Source organism: Gossypium arboreum, chromosome 4 (genome assembly GCF_025698485.1).
Source record: "Gossypium arboreum isolate Shixiya-1 chromosome 4, ASM2569848v2, whole genome shotgun sequence".
NCBI classification, from domain to species: Eukaryota; Viridiplantae; Streptophyta; class Magnoliopsida; order Malvales; family Malvaceae; genus Gossypium; species Gossypium arboreum.
Genome location: NC_069073.1, coordinates 13,864,215 through 13,872,568, shown reverse-complemented (window position 1 = coordinate 13,872,568; position 8,354 = coordinate 13,864,215). Strand labels below are relative to the sequence as shown.

The window sequence follows — 8,354 nt, the reverse complement described above, 5'->3', positions numbered from 1 at the left end:
ACCGAATTATTGACCTACTCCCTGTAGACCCTAAGATAGAACAAACTTTTCGATATCGAAGAAGACAAGCAAATCAGAGAAGGATCGGAGAGATGAACTTCAAAAATCTGATCCAAGGAAATAGAGCAAACCCTGCTCAAAATCCTAACCTTATGCTGATGATAGGGATGGAGCTTTACGATAGTATGCCGTGCCAGTATTTAATGATCTTAATCCGGGTATTAGGAGACCCGGAATAGAGGTACAACAGTTTGAGCTAAAGCCAGTCATGTTCCATATGCTTTAGACAGTGGGCCAATTTAGTGGAATGCCTACCGAAGATCCTCACCTACACTTAAGACTGTTTATGGAGGTGAGCAATTCTTTCAAGTTAGCTGGAGTACCTGAAGATGCATTACAATTTAAGCTGTTCCCATATTCGCTAAGAGACAGGGCTCGAGCCTGGTCAAACTCCTTGCCACCAAACTCAATTTTCACATAGCAAGAGTTAGCAACAAGATTCCTTATGAAGTATTTCCCGCCTAGAAAGAATGCTAAGTTAAGGAACGAGATCATTGCCTTCCAACAAATGGGTGATGAGTCCTTGTATGAGGTATGGGAAAGATACAAAGAGTGATTACGAAAGTGCCCTCATCATGGAATCCCATATTGCATCTAACTTAAGACATTTTATAATGGTCTCAATGCTCACACGAGGATGGTAGTGGACACTTCTGCTAATGGTGCTCTCCTTTCTATGTCTTATAATGAGGATTATGAAATCATTGAGAGGATTGCCAGTAACAATTACCAATGGCCAACCAATCAAGCAGCGTAAGGAAGACGAGTCTCCGGAATACATAAAGTAGACACTCTTGCTTCACTCGCATCTCAGGAATCATCAATATCCTCAATGTTAAAAAACTTACTACTAATGGGTCTAATAGTTTTGCAGCACAACCACCAACCCAATTTAAAATATAGCCTGTATCTATTGTGGTGAAGGACATTTGTTTGAAGAATGTCCATCAAACCCAGAATCCATGTACTACATAGGTAACCAAAACCAAAATCAAGGAAGGCAAGGACTGCAATCCAATTTTATTAACCCAGGTGAAATCACCTCAATTTTTCCTGGAGTAACCAAGGGGCTGGAACCAGTAATACTTATGCCCAACCTAGATCGACCCAGCTGCCTAGTTTCCCCCAACAAGTTTAGAAACCAACTCAATCTGAACCATCTAATAGCTTCAAAAATCTGTTGAACGCATACATGGCCAAGAATGATGCCTTAATCTAAAGTCAAGTAGCTACATTGAAAAACTTGGAAAACTAAATGGGCCAGCTTGCAACTAAACTCAGGGACCGACCGCCAGGTGCTTTACCTATTGATACGGAGAATTTAAAGAATCTAGGGAAGGAGCATTGCAAAGCGTTGACATTGAGGAGTGGAAAGACAGTAGAGCCCAATGCCATCGAGGCTAAAAAGGAGCAAGCTGACGCTCAAGATTCAGAGGAAGTTCAATCGAGTGTTGAAATTCCAGTTTCACAAGAACCAAAATCTGTAATGCTCGACAAGGTAATTTCAGAACCAGCTAATTCTGATCAACTAACAACTCCGTTAGATGCAAAATTACCACAAAAGACGAATCAACCAGTTCCAGTAAAGACCCTACCCTCAAAGACTTCAAAAGCAGAAGTAGGAGATTCAATTCAAGAAGTTTTTAGACGTACTCAAGCAACTTCATATCAACATGCCGTTGGTTGAAGCACTTGAGCAAATGCCAAACTACGTCAAATTCATAAAGGATATCCTCTCCAAAAAATGAAGACTCGGAGAATTTGAGATGGTAGCTCTGACGAAGGAATGCAGTGCATATCTTCAAGACCAATTGCCCTCAAAGTTGAAGGATCCTAGATGTTTTACCATACCTTGCAACATTGGAGCAACGTATTGTGGTAAGGCATTATGTGACTTAGGTGCGAGTATTAACTTGATGCCTATGTCAATATTTAGGAAGTTGGGGATAGGTGAAGTTAGACCAACTACGGTTACATTTCAATTAGCAGATTGATCTTTAGCACATCAGAAAGAAAAATCGAGGATTTATTGGTACGTGTAGATAAATTTATCTTCCCTGTTAGTTTTGTTATCCTAGACTTTGAAGTAGACAAAGAAGTGCCAATTATCTTAGGAAGACTATTCTTAGCAACCGGAAGGACCCTTATTGATGTGCAAAAAGGCAAGCTTACTATTCGTGTTCAGGATGATCAGGTAACATTTAACATTTTTAAGTCTATGCGATTTCCTGACACAATTGATGATTGTTCTGCAGTAGCCGATTTAGAGGATTTAATAGTGGAGAGGGAGCTCAACTATGTTGAGGATCCGTTGGAATAGATTTTGACATTAGATCCTTCGAATGATGAAGAGGAGGACAAATACTTAGCATTACTAGAAGCTAATCGTAAGGGATTTAATCCACAGTCTTGTTCTGAATCTTTGGAATTAGAGAAAAGTGATTATGCCCAACCAAAAGCGTCAATCGAGGAGCCATCTAAATTAGAACTCAAGGTACTACCTTTACATTTAAAATATGTTTATTTAGGTAACGCTTCTACTCTGCATGTGGTTTTTTCAGTAGAATTAACTAGTGAGCAATAAGAGAAACTCATCCTTGTATTGAAACAATTCAAGAAGGCTATTGGATGGACCATAGCCAATATTCACGGAATTAGTCCATTTGTATGCATGCACAAGATTATCCTTGAAGATGGCAAAAAAGGGACTATTGATGGCCAATGAAGACTGAACCCCATCATGAAAGACGTAGTAAAGAAAAAAAATCATTAAATGGTTACATGCGAGTATAATCTACCCCATTTCAGACAGTTCATGGGTAAGTCTGGTCCAGTGCATGCCAAAGAAATGAGGTATCACAGTCATTGAAAATGATAATAATGAGTTGATACTGACTAGAACGGTTATGGGATGGAGAATTTGCATCGACTACCGGAAGCTGAACAAAGCGACTAGGAAAGATCAGTTTCCTTTGTCATTTTTGGACCAGATGCTGGATAGACTCGCGGGGCAAGACTACTATTGTTGTCTCGATGGATACTCGGGGTATAATCAGATTATAGTAGAACCAGAAGATCAACACAAGACAACATTCACCTACCCGTACGGTACATTTGCATTTAGACGCATGCCATTTGGTTTATGTAATGCACCTACTACATTTCAAAGATGTATGATGTCTATTTTTACTGATATGGTTGAGAAGTATTTGGAAGTTTTTTATGGATGATTTTTCAATATTTGGAGATACTTATGATGATTGCTTAGCCAATCTAGCGAAGGTACTAAGGCGATGCGAAGAAACAAACCTAGTACTCAACTGGGAAAAGTGCCATTTCATGGTACGAGATGGTATTGTTCTAGGGCATTAGATAACAAGACATGGGATCGAGGTAGATAAAGGAAAGGTAGATGTTATAGAGAAACTCCCACCTCCAACATCTGTAAAGGGTGTTAGAAGCTTTTTGGGCCACACCGGTTTCTATCAAAGATTTATCAATGACTTTTCCAAAATTGCTAAAGCCTTATGCAAATTATTGGAAAAGGACTCTACGTTCGAATTTGATAAGGAATGCTTAAAGGATTTTAAAGATTTGAAGAGTTGATTAGTTACGGCACCCATAATCGTCACACCAGACTGGGATTTGCCATTCGAATTGATGTGTGACACAAGTGACTTTGTGATAGGAGCTGTCATGGGCCAGAGAAGGAACAAATTTTTTCATCACATCTACTACGCAAGTTGAACTCTGACAGGAGCTCAACTGAATTATACGGTAACAGAGAATGAGTTACTTGCTATTGTGTTTGCTTTTGACAAGTTTCGATCTTATCTTGTAGGTACCAAGGTGACTGTCTATACGGACTACTCGGCAATTAAGTACTTACTTTCTAAGAAAGACGCCAAGTTGAGGTTGATTCGATGGGTACTTCTACTTCAAGAATTCGATTTAAAAATTCAAGATCGAAAGGGAATGGAAAATCAAGTAGCAGATCACTTGTCCAGATTGGAGCCACAAGTAGGGAACTCTCCTCTTATACCAATTTGAGAGACATTTCTGGATGAACACATACTGAAGGTAAATCATGTCCATAATACCCCTTGGTTTGCTGATATTGCTAACTATTTAGCTTGTGGTTTGATACCAATTGATAAGATGTATCATCAAAGGAAAAAGTTCCTTCACGATGTGAAGTACTATTTGTTTAAAAAGTGTGCAAATCAAATGATCAGGAGATGTGTGGCAGAAGATGAAATACAAAAGATTCTATACCATTTTCACTCAGCTCCAAATGAAGGACACTACAGAGGTACTCGTACTGCAGCCAAAGTATTGCAAGCCGGATTCTTTTGGCCAACACTGTTCAAGGACGCATATGCTTACGTAAAGAGTTGTAATCGATGTCAAAGGGTTGGAAATGTCACCAATAGAAATGAGATGCCTTGAACAAACATCATTGAGGTAGAATTGTTCGATGTATGGGGTATTGACTTTCTTGGTCCTTTCCTTCCATCCTTTGGTCACAAGTATATATTGGTAGCAGTAGACTATGTGTCTAAGTGGGTCGAGGCTGAAGCTTATCCGACAAATGATGCTAAGGTTGTAATTAAGTTTTTGCAGAAACACGTGTTCACAAGGTTTGGAACCCTAAGAGCTATTATCAGTGATGAAGGGTCCCATTTTGTGAACAAGTGGTTGAAATGGTTATTAGGTAATCATGGAGTGAAATACAAGGTCGTTACAGCTTACCTGCCGCAGACGAATGGGCAAGCTGAACTGGCGATCAAAGAGATCAAAGGTATACTTGAGAAGGTAGTTTGCCCGAACCGATGAGATTGGTCTAAAAGACTGGATGATGCTTTATGGGCTTATAGAACAACATACAAGACACCTTTAGGGATGTCACCCTATAGGTTGGTCTTTGGGAAAACCTATCATCTGCCTTTGGATTTAGAGCACAAAGCTTACTGGGCTCTACGAAAACTCAACTTGGATCTTAAGCTTGCTAAAGAGAAACGGATGCTCCAACTCAATGAGCTAGAGGAATTCTGAATGTTCTCGTATGAAAATGCCAAATTACTCAAGGAGTGGCTTAAGAAATGGCATGACAAGCACATTCGAGTTCGAGAATTTGAAGCAGGTTAGCAAGTCTTGTTATTTAATTCCAGATTAAGGTTCTTTCCAGGTAAATTAAAATCAATTTGGTCCGGTCCATTTACAATTCATCACGTCTATCCATACGGAGTTGTTGAACTCCAAGGCAAGGGAGGTAATTTTCAAGTTAATGCTGAGCGTCTGAAACATTACTGGGGAGATAAGATTGAAAGGGATCAAATTTTGTTCATTTTATCGGATGTTTAAATTTTCTTATTTTCCTTTTTAATAAATGATTTAGGGTATATTTTCAGGATTAATATGTTTAAATAAATTCTGTCTAAAAGATTGGAACTTAAGCGGGACCGCTTGTGACCCCTCCAATATTTCCTGGGAATTGATTTTAACATAATTTTTCGAGAAATTATTCCCTAAATAGAAAATTAAACTTTTGGTTTTTCAAATAAAAGGGTAAATTTTGATCCAAGGTTTAAATTGCAACTCAATTTCAAATTTTCATTAAGTCTAGGGACTTAATTGTAGTATTTTTAAAATTTGGTTGCTCTTTTTGTAAATAATAAAAATTAGATGCCTCTTTTGTAAATATTTTCAAAAGGCTTCTAGAATAATTTTTTAGTTTAATAAAAGGAAGATGATAATTATTAATATATATTATATCTATTATAATATCTATTAATTATTATCTATTTTATCTGATTAGGATTAGTTTTAATTTAATCATATTTTATTTGATAAGTTTTTTTAATAAGATGATAATCTTTATTATATAATTATATCTATTATAGTTTTATATTAATTTTTATCAATTTAGCATAGAATTAGGATTAGTCTATTTTATTTTTAAATAAATTAACAAAGACTAATAAATTAATATGCATATATTTGATTATTAATTGTTGTTAACTTTGAGCAGAATTAGAATTGGATTTTTTTTTGATTTGTTAAATCATATTAAGAATTCTACTATAATTCCTACTACTCTCACTATAAATAACACCAACCTTCTCCTTCATTCACCACTCAAACTCCATTCCCACTAAATCCCAATCACCTAGTGCCGCAAGCCCCCTTAGCCACTACACCGCCAGACAGCCATTTGGCCAGCAGCCTATACCGTGTGCACCCAGCAGCCACTCCTCATCGCTACACTTACGCTCGTCCAGCTCCAGCACTCGCTAGGCCTGTATCTTGGCGCTGCACCTACTTCTCGCTCAGTTTGCCCATGCCTATGTTGCGGGCTGTTGCCCGTGCAGCTCATCACGCCATGTTGTGCCGCTCCTTGCTCTTGCTCGACGAGTCTGCTTGCTGCCCAGCATCCGTGCGACACATTAGCCCCACTACTCGCACCAACCCCACACCAATATCCTTAGCCGAAATCCTCTAACCTACCCTAAATTGACCTCTTTTGTTCATTAATTATTTTTAGGAGTTCTTAATTTTTATAGAAATGGTGGTAAGACAATTTTTTTCTCCTAAATTTCAATTTTATCTAATTATTTAGTTTATCAATTTATTGAATCATTAATAATTTTTATTTAATTAAATTTTTGAGAAAATGTTTGTTTCCATCTTATGTTCAGGTTAATTATGCCTCACAAGTGAACTCGTACCTGCGCCCAAATTGATGAAACACAAAACAAGTTTCATTGTGAAGAAGCCAAAGCAAGATACGAGAGTATCTTCAAAAATTAACAGATTCATCCAGAAAAAGGTTTTACATTGAAAGAGAGCAACTACAAAGATTTTATAGCAATATTCGTCAAGTTGTTGAAACCTTCAATTGGGAATTATTTTGTGAGAAGAGTCCTAGTGTGGATGAGGAACTAGTTCGCGAGTTCTATGCGAATTTAACCTCAAGCGAGTTGACGAAAGTTCCCATTCGTGAAATCAAGGTACCAATAACTTCAAATGCTATTAATGAGTTCTTTGAATTACCTGCTTTCGAAAGAGATGATTATTCTTCCTTGATGAGCAATATAAAGCCTGAAAATTGGCAAGAAATTCTTGAGGAACTTACAGTTCCAGGTTCTAAGTGGATTGTGTCAAAGCAAAGAATCCACACTTGTCAAAGAGAATATCTGACACCACTTGCGAAGCTATGGTTCTATTTCATCCGTTTCAGCCTTATGCCTAGCTCACATGGGACTACAATTTTATTAGAGTGAATGGTCTTATTATACTCAATCTTAACTGGAAAGACCATTGATGTGGGAAAAATCATCCTGAGAGAGATGCGGAATTGTGTCGTTAGACGTTCTGGCCCAGCCTACTTTCCCTTTACGATACAATTCTGTGCTTGAAAGCTAAAATTCTTGCAAACGTAAAGAAGACAGGTTATAGCCAGGGCACAATCACATATTGAGACCTTTACTGAATAGCTGGAGATTCTGTCCTACAGTAGCGAATTGAAGAAAGTGAGGATCCCAAAAAAGAGGAAGAAGATCCCACAGAGATCGAACTAATGCAATCGGCTGAAGTCCTTGATATGGTGGAACCACTAGAACCAGAAGTTGAACTTGATGACGAAACTTCAATGTTCAAAGCTCCACCGCCTAGCCCAGATCTTTGAGATGAGCTGTCAAAGTTGATGGACATAATGCAACATATGTAATGGCAACAACAAGCTTACTGGAGATACTAAAAAATAAGGGGATGACTCGATAAGAAGTGCTCTTAAGAAAATTTACAATGACCCATTTATTTTTGTGCCTAAATTTCCAAATTTTATATTTGAACCATGGAGTCCATTATCGAAGAAGGAGCAAAGCGATTCATGCAAAGGCAATAATGATGGAATAAAAGATGAGTCAAATTCGGAAGGGTCTGCAAATAAATAAAAAGGGGGATCTTGACCTTATTTTATTTCTGTTATTAGGTCATTTTAGGATTAGGCTTAATTAGGAATTTTTTTTTATTTTCACATAACAAGAAAGGAAAATGATAAATAAAATTTAAACAAGTCGCAAAGTATAAAGTGTGGCAATAGGTATATACATGTCTAGTATTGGATTTAGAGAGAGCTTGGTACTTAAGCAGTCAATTTGACTCACCTCCTCTTTTCTAGAATCCTACTTGGTGTATAGTATCTATTCACTTTACATAATGAGGACATTGTTCATCTTAAGTAGGGGGATCGAAAAATTGAATTTGAATTATTTCCATTCAGAATAAAATTT

At 37.5% G+C, this 8,354-nt stretch overlaps 1 non-coding gene across 1 annotated transcript; it reads right to left on the bottom strand.

Annotated features, from left to right (window-relative positions):
* Positions 1-535: 535 nt before the first annotated feature.
* On the bottom strand, positions 536-642 carry LOC128292296 (small nucleolar RNA R71). Its single transcript, XR_008282281.1, has one exon. It is a non-coding gene; the product is annotated as a small nucleolar RNA R71 (small nucleolar RNA).
* Positions 643-8,354: the final 7,712 nt, after the last annotated feature.